At 42.0% G+C, this 13943-nt stretch overlaps 1 pseudogene; it reads left to right on the top strand.

Moving 5' to 3' along the window:
• Positions 1 to 5189: 5189 nt before the first annotated feature.
• LOC115522799 lies at positions 5190 to 10301 on the top strand (annotated as a pseudogene).
• The last annotated feature ends 3642 nt before the right edge of the window (positions 10302 to 13943 follow it).

A 13943-nucleotide genomic window follows, 5' to 3' on the forward strand; every position in this document is an offset into this window, starting at 1 on the left:
GTTCTTTGTGCATGAAGATGTCAGCAAATTTATTTAAATAAGACCTTTGCCATGAAGAGCCCTATTATTGAAGGGACGGTAAAAACTCGGGGTCAGAAGCTTGCGGAAACATCCACATTGGGGAGGGTGTGACAAGAGCAGTAGTTGAAAATAGATGCAAGTCACGTAAAAACAAATGAAAGATGAACAATCACCTGGAAGAAAAGGCAGTAGAACTTTTGGACGCTGGTCAGCGCCTCTCTGTTGCTTAGCGTCTCTTCTGTCCTGGCATGTGGGGTTCCTGACTGTCAGAGAAGAGCTGCACGGGATTTACCGACTTTCATGTTAGACAGGGTCATCGTGATGCCTGCTCAGACTGACCTAGTAAGAACAGGTGAAGAGATTTTCATATGAAATTCTCATTTTCTTAGGATACTGCTTTCATAACTATAAAAATGCGACATATATTTGGATACATCCAATATATTTGGCAAACTCTTCCGGGCACAAATGTATTTTGATGTCTTCTCTCCTGAGTCCAGTTTATTTCCTACAGCTAGTGTGTGTGTGGACAGGTGGTGCTGAGTATTTGAAAATGTCAGACTGCAGTATTCATCTATCCATCCATCCACTTCCATTTATCCATTTGTTCATTCATACGTGTGTCTGTCTGTTCGTCCATCCACCCCTTATTGAACACCGACGTATTCTGTGCAAGCACTTCGCCCTCTTGTGTATTTGTGGAGTCGGGAAATCTTAGGTTGCAAGGGAATTTAAAAGTTATTTGACATAGTTCTTATCAGATGAATGCTTCTTCTCTGTAGATCTGCTGGCAAGTGACAATTCAGCCTTCCTCCAGCATTGGAATATATCTCTCTGAGAACAGTTTCTTGTATTAAACTGAAACCTACTTTTCAGTAGCTCCCCTCAGAAACCTCTTGTCAGAGCCCTACCCAGCTAAGGATACTGAAGAGCTGCTCTCTGTCTACTTGCCCATCCCAGTTCCTAAATTAACTCCTCAGTTGGCTGGTTTCTAAATTAATCTTCATCTAGCCCGATGGCACATTAGGATTTGCACTCCTATTAGAGAATGGGATCAAGGGCCATGTCTGATGTCTGATAGGTCTGGGGGTGGATGGTGGCATTCCAAGCTACACCAATTTAAGCTCCCACTCTGGTACCCAGCCCTTGTGCCTTTGTTTCCATCTGGTTTGGGGTGGTCACTCTGACGACATCCCACTCTGAATTTTAACTGGGATCTTAACAACTTTCCAGTCTTTGCCTGTCTGTCTACCCCCAACCATTGAATGACTGGGATCCGTCTGGAACTATGACGCCCATCTCTGCCACTTCAGACGGAACTCTTAGGAACTGATGCCATTTGAAATTGAGCCTGGGCTAGCTGTGCATTTTGGAGCATTCTAATCTAGATTCTTTGTTTATTTCCTTAAGGCCAGTACTAACACCACATAAGTCCCACAACTCTGGCACTCCCTTTTTCTGGATTTCTCTGCTTAGTCTTATCTTTGGAGTTCTAGCCTGCAATCAGTTATGCATATCAGTTCTAATTCTAGCCCATGCGGCCAAGCATATGATAGCTCTTCATATATTTGAAGATGCAAGTTTTCTTTTGCTGTATAACAAACCGGAGCTTAAGCTCATGAACCGTGAGATCACTACCTGAGACGAAGTCCGACACTTAACAGACTAAGCCACCCAGGCGCCCCTAGAGATGTACTTCTAAGTGGCTTACTTACATGGGCTGGCAGACAGCTTGACTGGGGCTGTTGGCTGGCTGCCTCGATTATGCTACATGAAGCTGCTTGAGATTTTTTACTACATGGCGACTTGATTCTCAGAGATAGGTAATGGAAGGTGTCAGTCTTATTTAAGACTGAGTCTGGAACTGGCACGATATCACTTTCCCTTCATTCTCTTGGTCAAAATGGCCACAGAATAGCCCAGATTCAAATACTGGGAAATATAACTCCACTTCTTGATGGAGAGAATTGACAAAGGTTTTGCAGCCATCAATTATTTATGACATTACCATTGGCATATTTTCCCCTAGTTTCCTTGCTCCACCCCTGCTCCTACCTTTCAGCCTTGTCTTCTCTTCTCTAGGCTAAAAAGCCCTTGTTGCTTTCTCACTAATGCAATATTTTAGTGTAAGCCTATCGTGGAGAACAGAACAAGAATTTCACCTCCTTTCTATTTTTTTTTCAATATATGAAATTTATTGTCAAATTGGTTTCCATACAACACCCAGTGCTCATCCCAAAAGGTGCCCTCCTCAATACCCATCACCCACCCTCCCCTCCTCCCCACCCCCCATCAACCCTCAGTTTGTTCTCAGTTTTTAAGAGTCTCTTATGCTTTGGCTCTCTCCCACTCTAACCTCTTTTTTTTTCCTTCCCCTCCCTCATGGGTTTCTGTTAAGTTTCTCAGGATCCACATAAGAGTGAAACCATATGGTATCTGTCTTTCTCTGTATGGCTTATTTCACTTAGCATCACACTCTCCAGTTCCATCCACGTTGCTACAAAAGGCCATATTTCATTCTTTCTCATTGCCACGTAGTATTCCATTGTGTATATAAACCACAATTTCTTTATCCATTCATCAGTTGATGGACATTTAGGCTCTTTCCATCATTTGGCTATTGTTGAGAGTGCTGCTATAAACATTGGAGTACAGGTGCCCCTATGCATCAGCACTCCTGTATCCCTTGGGTAAATTCCTAGCATTGCTATTGCTGGGTCATGGGGTAGATCTATTTTTAATTTTTTGAGGAACCTCCACACTGTTTTCCAGCGTGGCTGCACCAGTTGGCATTCCCACCAACAGTGCAAGAGGGTTCCCGTTTCTCCACATCCTCTCCAGCATCTATAGTCTCCTGACTTGTTCATTTTGGCCACTCTGACTGGCGTGTCACCTCCTTTCTATTAAAGTTTGTATCTTTCTTGATGTAACCGACGGTCGTATTAACTTCCTTAAGGGTTACATTTCATAGTTAACTGACACTGAACTTATTACTGATTATGCCCCTAAGGCTTCTTGTTCTAATGTCCTGTTGGTATGGCATGAAACTTCTGTCTTATACTTGGAAAGCTAGATTTTGGATTCAATTCAGTTATTTAATAGCTGTCCTTGTGAAGTTTCACCTTGTTAGATCTAAACTACTGCCCTTGCCTATGAAGATAATTTAGATTCTTGTCTTTTAACATAGCAATGTTCAGTCAACATGAAGTTGATGGCTGTGCCCTTAGGTGTTCAGGCAAATAATTGAGAAAAATGTTAAACAGCCTGGATATAGAACTATGTGGTCTGACACTTGTAGCATGACACGGGAATCATCACTCAATTCTTCAATTGTCCTTGCACTTATCATGTAAAATTCTACTTCATGTCACGGTGTATCATGAAAAATCTCTTCAACTTTTCTGCGGAGGTTCAGATGCTTTGCATCTACTGTATTTCCCAGATGTTGCAACCCAGCAGCCCTGATGAAGAAGGAAAAACTGCCAGACAAATATGGCGTTTTCTTAATGAAAATGTACTGTGTTCCAATAAGCCCCACTCCTCTTTCAGGGTCTCATTGACTTAAAGCTTTTTACTTTTTGCTTATTTTTTCAAAAATTAGTTTGACGGAGGGGTGCCTGGGTGGCTCCATTGGTCGGGCGTCCAGCTTCAGCTCAGGTCATGATCCCATGGTCCGTGGTTCAAGCCCCACATCGGATTCTGTGCTGACAGCTCAGAGCCTGGAGCCTGGAGCCTGCTTCAGATTCTGTGTCTCCTCTCTCTGCCCCTCGTCTGCTTGCACGCGCTCTCTCTTTCTCAAAAATAAATAAACATTAAAACAAATTAAAAAATAGTTAGATGGAGGTGTATTTACATAAATCTGAAATGTACAATTTGATGAATTTTGACAGAAGTATGTATAGTCCCTTCAAACCACCACTGTAACTGAGACTCAGAACATTTCCACCAGCTTCCAAGGTTTCCTCCTGCCTCTTTGCAGTCACCCCTCCCCCCGTCCCCCATCCTCAGGCAACCACCGATTTTTCTGTCATGATAGGTTACTTACACTTTCTAGAATTTCATAGAGAGAGAGTAGACAGTATGCACTTGTTTTTTTGTGTGTGTTTGGTTTCTTTTAGTCAATATTAAGACTTTGGGATTCTCCACACCGTTGCTCTCTCAGTGGTATGTTCCTGTTTAGTGCTGTGTGATACTCTGTTGTAGGGACAGAACACATTTTGTTTATCCACTTCCCTGTTGGTGGACATTTGTTTCTAGTTTTTGGCTATTATGAGTGAAGCTGCTTTGAATATTCATGTAGGAGTCTTCATGTAGACATGTGTTTTCATTTCTCTTTGGTACCTGGACTGCTTCTCCTTTTCTTTGTTTTTGTTTTTGTTTTCCTTTTCACCAGACTGTTCCTGCCTAGAGTTAACATCACCATTCGGCAGTTTTTGAAAGCTAACGTATGCCCTATTTTGGAAATCATAGCAAAAGTTACCTTCCCCCAACCTTCCGGTATAACTTGAGAGTCCTCAAAACTCTCCATTTACAAGTTCTTCCAATTCTTTAAACACAGTTAATTTGTTTGGAGAATTTATTGTCTTATAGCAAGCAGGTTTGGGGGCAAGTACTGAACGTTCAAAATGTGTGCCAGAGTAAACACTATATCATCTAATTTTCTGTTCACAACAATTATATAAGAAAGGTACTGTTTTTTTTTTTGTTTTTTGTCTTGTTTTGTTTTGTTTTGTTTTTGTTTTTTGAGAGAGACAGAGAAAGAGCACACACACAAGCAGGGGAGAGGGGCAGAGGGAGAGGGAGAGAGAGAATCCTTATCCAGTGTGGAGCCTGACACAGGGCTTGATCTCACAACCATGAGATCATGACCTGAACCGAAATCAGGAGTCAGATGCTTAACCAACTGAGCCACCCAGGCGCCCCAAGAAAGTACCATTTTAATTTTATTTTTTTAACAGGTGAATAAACAGGAGCATAGAGAAATGAAGCAACCTGCCTACGTTCTGATAGCTAGGGAGCTAAGTGTGTAAGCTGTGTGTTTGTCTCTGGAGCTGGAGTCCAAACCACTTCACAATATAAAAGAGACAATGAAGATTATGATATGAAAACTGGGCATGCAACGTGATGAGTGATTATAGGAAAGAAAGGTTACTCTGAGGGTGAGGAAAATGAAGAATGTCCTTAAGGAGGAAGTGATAGCTAAAGTGGGTCTTGAAAACCGGATGGATATGGATGGTAAGGTAGGGACAAAAGGATATAAAATTCCGATGGACAGGTGGCCTAGGCAAAGGCCCAGTGGCAGGAATGGGAGCATCATTCAGTTGCCTCACTGCAGATCTGTGCACTGATGGGAGACCAGGGAAAAAGGGGTCATGAGATTAGGTATAATGGCAGGCAGACTGTGGTCAGACCACCAGTTTTTGAATGACGGTCTAGGGAGATGACCTTGACTTAATTGCGATGTATGGTGGGAGACACTCTTGCAGGCTGTGCTGAAGGATTAATATGATGGCTTTAAATGAATCAAAGGAGGATGACAGCGAAATTAGGAAAGCCAGTTAGGAATCTGTTGCACTTACAACACAAAGCCAAACAAAAACAAGGCCCTGAATCAGAGTGGTGGCAGGGGCAAATCCTGTATTGGAAGAGTCGACTGAATTCTGCTTAGTGTTAGAAATTCAAATGATGTTTGTATCATTTACTCTTTTGCGTATAATAGATATATTTGGGTATAAAGTTTTAAGTACTTAATTGCATTTATGCCAGTTGATATCTTTCTGATTTTTCAAATTTATAAACACAGATCTCTCAAGTTATGCCATTTGCATGCAGAAGGAATTAAGATGTCAATAAATTGAAATTACCTATTTCGTTAACTATGCTGTTTTTTTACCCTTAATTGGGTAATACTAGATTAGTCACTGTTTCGGGTGACATCTCTTTTTGATTATATCTAAAAGACCTCATCACATTTTACAGTGACATAAATATTTAATAAAGGTGTCTGACTTAATAAAGTTTAAGTATACAATTAAAGAGCTTGCAGAATACCCACATATATTTTACTTATTGAGGCATATTTCATACGCATGTTAACGTACGATCTAAAATGTACAGTTTGATGAATTTGACAAATGTCTATGTACACAATACCTCACCCCATCGAGATAGGGTCTCCTCGTTACTCACAAAGTGCCTTGGGCTTCTCCCAGACAGTCCTGCACCGTTCCAGACCCCAGGACCACTCTGCCTTCTATCACCATACGTTGGTTTGACTGTGCTAGGATTGCGTGTAAAGGGAGTCATGCATCACATACTGTTTTATGTTTAGCTACTATCACTTAACACAGTGTTTTAGAGATTCGTCCATGATTGTTGCATAGATCTGTGGTGCTTTCATTTTGATTGTCGAGTAGCGTTCCCACATATGAGTAGACCACCATTTCTTTAGCCATCTGTCTGTTGGTTTGGGTTCTTTTCAGTTTGGGACCATTATGATTATTTTTGTGCAGGTCTTTCTGTGGACATGTGGTTGCATTTCTTGGACAAATACCATGTCTGTATCATATGGGAGGTGTATGTATAACCTTTAAAAATGCGAAAATGTTTTCCAAAGTATTTATATTTTTTAAATATATCTTAGGATTGTGTGGTTCTGGACTTCTTTTTTGTATAAAGCAGACCACAAGACTTGATTAAGAATGCAATATTCACATTAGGCTTACAATGACATTTCCCGTGACAATGAGGACTTTGTGATTATAGATGGCTAGCTTAGCCACCAACACCATTTTCCCCATAATTATGCTATAAATTAGGGGTGACCCCTGAGCCTCTTCTAGTAAGAACTTCAGTATCTGGAAGGTGAACATGAAATTCTCCAAGGTGTTTTTAAGTGGTACCTAAAGGAAAAACATGCTGTAATGTCACATAAGTTAATAATTTTAAGGAGCCTATAGGCCCGGCAGTGAAATTAAATGCTTAACAATAATTCAAAAATGGCTTACAGAAACTTAAAAATGTGAATCATTTAGTGGGGCTGAAATTATGCTCCTGACATATATGTGTGACACACGAGAGCACTTACCTGGGAATTTATTACCAGCTTCTGAGCAAACAAAGCCTGACCTACATTTGACTAAAGTCAGCTGTCTTTGGTTAATCCTATGGGCTTCTTTTTATTAATGTCACAATTGCTAATGTGGTATAACATTGTCATTACTGAATAGCACCGCGGGATGAGTTGCAGCTGTTATCTCTCTTTCTGAACCTACTGAGTCATTAAATCTGAGTTTGGGGGAATACAAGTTGTAAAGATTATTCAAATTCTGATTGAGAAATAGGACTACTGGGAAATTGTAGGTACATAAAGTAAAACTTTGAATCAATCAAGGGTTTTTTTTTTTTTGTTTTTTTTTTTTTTTTTTTTTTGGTAAAGCTTAAATGTTCAAAATTGTTCCTTAGGTTTAATGTGAAATCGAACGTCAAAGAAATAGAGGGCAAACATAAGAAAATAAAAGAATAATAATATTTATATGCAAAGTCCTTCTTGCTGATGGGAAAGTGATGTGTTGTGATTGAGAAAATATCAGGAAGATGATTTCCTTGAAATCACTGTAGCATTTTGTCTCAAGAATCCTAATGTTAATTTAAGAAGAATATGCCTTTGTTCTAACAAGACAGGGAATAATCAATTTCTCTTTAATCGCTAAGGGGAATTTTGTTGTATTGCTTTTGGCAGTCCCGCAAAAATTTCTTCTTTTAAAATTCTTACTTTGCCTTCGGTCATGATTAGTACTTAGTGAAGGGTATAATATAATATATTAATATAATATAATATAATATAATATAATATAATATAATAATCCTGCAATTCCTAAACTGAGCCAAAGTACCTTAGGGTGCCTCAGAAAATTTTCAGTTTTTGAGGGGAGTATAGCAATATTCAGTATTTCTTGGATACCACATAAACTACTAGCTCAGGATAGTTTTCAGTTTCTTCAATAAGATTGTACTACATTCTTCTCAGTGGTGTCATATATTTGTGAAGCGGTGTTTTTGACAGTTGCTATACTAAGTAACTATTACAACATGAAAAGCAGAGTGGAATGCGGCATGTGGCCAGTGTCCAATCTGATTCTATAATTTGAGAAGTTATGCAGTGCCCTATGGACACACACATCCCAATTAGTAACTACTTGTGGTTATTTGAGGATGAAATAAAAACATATTTTCCTTCAGTTTAAGCATATCATTGTTTTCAAATAGCTAGTAAGTTATTTGGACCTAAAATAAGCAACAAACAAACAGAAAAAACAAAAACTCTTAAGTAGGGACCTGACTACTTAGTAAATAGAACAGTTGGTTATTTCATTTAGGCTGAGGACACTGAGGAAATCATGGGTCACCAAAGATCCCTCAAAAGTGAGAAATTTTGGGAACACCTGGAATAATCTGATGATCACTTAAATACTTTCTGATCTGTTACGTTTATTCAAGTCCTGTTTATGTTTATTCTGGCCTGTTTTTGATGTTATTTGAAAATGCTGGAAGCAATGGGAGTTCAGAGATTGGCATTTCTGAAGCTCATTTTTCCCGGATGATATTTTGGAAGCCAGACGTCTGCAGTGACTTCATTGACTCCAAGCAAAAATTTTAAGTTGAAAAAGCTCGTCATTTGCACCACACCCACAGGCATAGAGGCCCTGGATACCTGGACCGCCTGTTTCCATGGCACTGCTAAGAGCGTAGTCTGTGGACCGGCAGTCATTAGCAAGGCAGAATCTCAGGCCCCACCCCAGACCTGCTGAACCTGAACCTGCATTATAAGAAAAGAACTAACTCTAGGGGATCACATGCATATTAAAGTTTGAGAAGCGTGGCTCTATCATTCTATCCAATCCCACCTCAGCCTTCCTGCACAGAATCCCTCATTCCCTTTGAATGTGTCTTTAAAACCTAGTTTCTCTGTGCCCTTTACTATCCAGTAGGCAAACTTCCTAATGAATTAATGCTTGATAATAGTTGAAATGTGCTATCATTTAGAAAAGACTTTGAAAAAACTGTCACACCGGATTGTTATTTTTGTCTTGTAGATGCCTTCGCCGTTACTTTCTTATCTTCTAGCTATAGTTTTGAGGGTTAGGCTCACTACACACCCCAGAATGTTTCCCTGGTGAGGAACAGAAGGCACGGATGTCGGGCATGTGAGATGGAAAGATAGGATGTTAAAAGTGAGAAAAGTCTTTTGCATGCTACCCAGAGAGGGGTTGTTCTGGGTTCCCATGTCACTTAAAGGGAAACTTTGACCTTGTGCAGAGCCCTTGATGTCCTGCAAGTGAAGATGTCCTCACATTCCTTGCAGCAGGAGCCCACTAAGGTGGCACCCACCTTGACTTCCAAATGGGACAGTACACAGCGATGGCATCTGAGTCACACATCCGAACAGAACCCGAGAGACGCTTCTGCTGGCAGCTCCTGCCCTTGAAAACCCGGCTGATGTCAATGTCATTTCCTCCAAGAATACTGGCCAGGGAGCTGTGCTGGAGTTGGCTGCTGCCACCAGAGCCACGTCTATGGCTGACCGCTTCATTCCTGGAACCTTCACCAACCTGGTCCCGGCAGTCTTCCCAGAGCCACGACTTCCGGTGGATGCGAATCCCATGGCTGACCACCAGCCGCTCACAGAGGCATCTCGCATTGTCCTGCCTACCTCTGTGCCTTAACCTGTGTAACACAGATGCTCCTCTGCACTGTGTGGACATTTCCTTCCCACCGGGCAGTAAGGGAGCTCGCTCAGCAGGTCGCAGGCGGCGGGAGCGGGGGGGGGGGGGGGGGGGGCTAAAGTTCTGCGCATGTGCGGCACCCGCCCCGACCACGCACCGGAGGGCACACGTGATCTGCCCTTCTGCAGAGATTCCCGAAGAGTTCGGAAAGGAAGGGCTGGCTGCTGCTGACAAGACCGTGACACAGGAGGCATTTCAGGGTGAATGGGCTGCTCCAGCTTCCCAACATGTGGATCCTCAACCCGGGGCCACAGGCGGGTCCAAGGGCGCAGGTGCCCCGCGGGCCTCTTCAGCCGGCTCCTCCCGGGGACTGGTCTGCAGCTCGCGCCGCTCACGTCCCTGCCTGGGTAAGAACAGCCACTGAGCGGTCTTAAGCTCTTCTTTCACAGACTTCAACAGAAAACGGAAAACAAGCAGTTCCCCCATCCCCCGCAAAAAAGTGGGAAAGGGCCACGAAGGCTTTGTAAGCAGTGATTGCTCTGTATTCCAGTAACAGCAGGGCTGAGAATGGAACCTGGGTCCTCTGATTCCAGTTCTGCTTTCCGGTGAAAGTGATGACAGCAAACATTGACCGAATTCTTTTTTTTTTTTTAAGTTTATTTATTTATTTTGAGAGAGCATGTGAGAGAAAGTGGGGTAGGAGAGAGAGAGAGAGAGAGAGAGAGAATCCCAAGAAGGCTCTGCACCACGAGTGCAGAGCCCCATGCGTGGCTCCAACCCACAAACCAGGAGATCATGACCTGGGCTGAAATCAGATGCTTAACCTACCGAGCCACCCTGACGCCCCTGATTGAGATTGAATTCTTAAAAAAAAAATTTTTTTTTAACATTTCTTCATTTTTGAGAGACAGAGGGAGACAGAGTGTGAGTGGGGGAGGGGCAGAGAGAGAGGGAGACGCAGAATCCGAAGCAGGCTCCAGGCTCCCAGCTGTCAGCACAGCCCCACACAGGGCTCGAACTCACTGACGGTGAGATCATGACCTGAGCTGATGTCTGATGCTTAACTGACTGATCCACCCAGGTGCCCTTGAGGTTGAATTCTTATTATGCGCCAGGCACTCAACTATGACCAACGCGTGTGTTGTCATTGTTCTAGGTAGGCACAATACTTTTTATTTATGCCACATATAATGGAGATGCCATTACTCTCCTCATTTTGCAACTGAGGAAACAGAGCAAAAGGACATTATAAATGAGGGTAAACGTCTTTTATTTGTTGAATATCCCATCCCACTTATGAGTTTCTTGTCTCTCAGCTTCAGTATTTGCTGTATGATAGTGGATTGGACTTTTTGGGGCATTTCTTCTTTTCAGTGGGATGAGGTTGAGCTTTGTCAGTAGAGGGAGCTGGAGGGACATTGCAGGAGGAAGGGGCTCTCTTCCTTGTTCTGGCTGCTGGGTTTGCTTTCCCCTGCTCCTGCCGCCTTCAGGGGTGTGTGTGGTGCAGGGGACGGCTGGTATTGTTTTGCCCCAGCTGTGCACGTACCTGAGTGGGCGGCCCCTTAGTTAGCAGCCTGGGCCCAGTGACCACCTTGTTCTGGCCCTTCTGATGTGAGCATTGCGTGTTCCAGCCCTGGTGCCCCCAGTGGCCTGCCAGCTCCTTCTGTGTGCCTTCCCACTAACCCCTGCTGGCTTGTGCCCCAGAGGTTTGTTTCCCGTGGCTCTCCGGGTGCAGGCGCTGTGTGCTCCAGGCCTGGCACCCGCCGTGGTGCCCGGACTCGCTCTGCATGCCACATCAGCCACAGCTCTCCCGCTGTACCTAGGGGGCGGGGCTTGCTGTGGCTTGCCGAGTAACTCAGGCAACCTAGTGAACTTCTTTACCATCCCCTGGGCTGCAACCACATCTTTGACGAGATCTGAACCTCAGCCTTGGGGAGGGAGCCAGATTGGTTGTTTTTCAAAGTTTCTCCTTCCCTGGATTCACCCTTGATCCAAGGTATCCTTTAGAGTTCTTTGTATATCTTTATAGTTATTCTCCTCAGTTTAAAAACTCTTTATATTAAACTTCTGTTTGATTATTGTGTAGTTTCTGTTTCCTGATATCTGATTTGATACAATCTGGTATAGATTGTACACTCTGATATAATCTCTTCCCCTCTCCTACCCAGAATAATCTCCTCAACTGTCTACTTTGTTTTATTTGTGTTTAATTTATTTTATTTACTTATGTATGATGACAAAGATGTTTTTCTATGACACTGATAAGTCAATTCTGTCTCTTGGATTCAGGGAGTGGACAAGGTGGTCTCTAGAAATTGATTGATTCCTTAACACATTCATTCATAAAAAATTTTACTAAATGCAGGGGCGCCTGGTGGCTCAGTTGGTTGAGTGTCCGTCTTCAGCTCAGGTCATGATCTCACGGTTTGTGAGTTCAAGCTCCACGTTGGGCTCTCTGCTGAGTCGGGCTCTGTGCCGACAGCTCGGAGCTCGGAGCCTGGAGCCTGCTTCAGATCCTGTGTCTCCCTCTCTCTCTGCCCCTCCCCCACTAGTGTGTGCGCTTGCTCTGTCTGTCAGTTGCTTTCAAAAATGAAGCATTAAAAAATTAAAAACAAACAAACAAAAACTTTTACTGAATGCATATTTTATGCAAAGCGTTTGGGTTTGCAAGGTGGATTAAGGCACTGTCTTTGCATAGATGAACTCACAGTCCTGTAGAGGAGGCACACATTTAAACAGGGTAAATTAGAACACACTGTGATAACTATTATAGTTGAAATGTGAGCATCACTTTCTGGGAACACAATGACAGAAGGACTCAGTCTGTCTGAGGTAGTTGGTGCAGCCCCATCAGAACTGGATCTGGAGGAGTTTTCCCAGTTCCAAAGGATATGAAAGTCTGTTTATATAGATCACTGTATGGTTATATATGGGGTTATGTAGATAATTAGAGACTAAGTTTCTAGACTTTCTTTATTGGAGAGAGAGAATGTTAATATGCTAGTAAAGGTAACACAGAAAGAGGGATGGTAAAATATTGCTGTGCTGGACCAGACATAGTCCTGGCTTTGTCATCAACTCACTGGGGGGCCCCTGGACACATAGTAAACTCTGTGAAACTATGCTTGTCCAACTATAACTGGCAACACTTAGATTATAGTCCTAAGCGTCTCTTCTAACTCTAAATGGTATATAATTTAAAAGAACGTATTCAAATAGCAGATGCTAGATTTATGAAACCAAAACAGAATTTTTATCATAAGCATTCTGCATTGGATCTTTTTAAAAAAAGAAGTAAGGTAACATTTGATTAAATAATAGAAGACATCTTGGAGGAGAACTCCCAAATAGTCGTTTCAGTCTGGATGAGGTAGTGTGTCTATTGTTAAATTATTTGTCTCCAAGAGATGTTTATAATCATGAAGTGCTGGCTCCATAATGGATATTTTATATTTTCTGAGAAAATAATAAAGTCAACCTTGCTGACAGCCTTCATGTTTTGACACATCTTTAATTAAACTGGTGGCTAAAGATAGATGTTTCTAGGGCTCAAATGGTAAAAGGGCAAATCATCAGATCTCCTCTTGCGGAAATTTTTCAGAGGCTTGGGAGAGAAGCTGAGAAATGGATTCCTCAATGAATATCATGGTTGAGGAAGAAAATGTCTAGAGTGTTTGTATATTAATTTATCAGTATGGTGTTGTTAAAAGTCTCAGAGAATATTAGTGTTTGAAATGATTTTAAGATACTTAACACTGGAGGTGGCAAATGGGATTTTTAACAGACTCTACTTATTCTGTGTATAATAGCATAGTATTATGATTGAGGAAATGGGCTTGGGATTAAGTTTGCCTTGGCTGAATCTCTAGTTCCAGAATTTAGCAGCTGTGATAATTTTGAAAGGTCACTTAAACTCTCTTAGCCTTAAGTTTACAGGTCTGCAAAATAAGGACTGCAATAATGGTACTTACATTATGGGATTAAAAGAGGTGATACATGACATGACTTGCAATGGTGTCTGGCAAAGAGAAAGCACTCAATAAAAGTTAAGATTTATTATGATCACTAGAGCAGATACCTCAGGAAAACAATATGGAGGACAGATGCCAGAAGGATGGGTACAAATCTTGGATTAGGAGCTTACTAATTATAATTATTAATTACTAATTGAATCCTTGGATTAGTCCATTATGCCCT

The sequence above is a fragment of the Lynx canadensis genome, chromosome C2, assembly GCF_007474595.2.
Source record: "Lynx canadensis isolate LIC74 chromosome C2, mLynCan4.pri.v2, whole genome shotgun sequence".
Classification (NCBI taxonomy): domain Eukaryota; kingdom Metazoa; phylum Chordata; class Mammalia; order Carnivora; family Felidae; genus Lynx; species Lynx canadensis.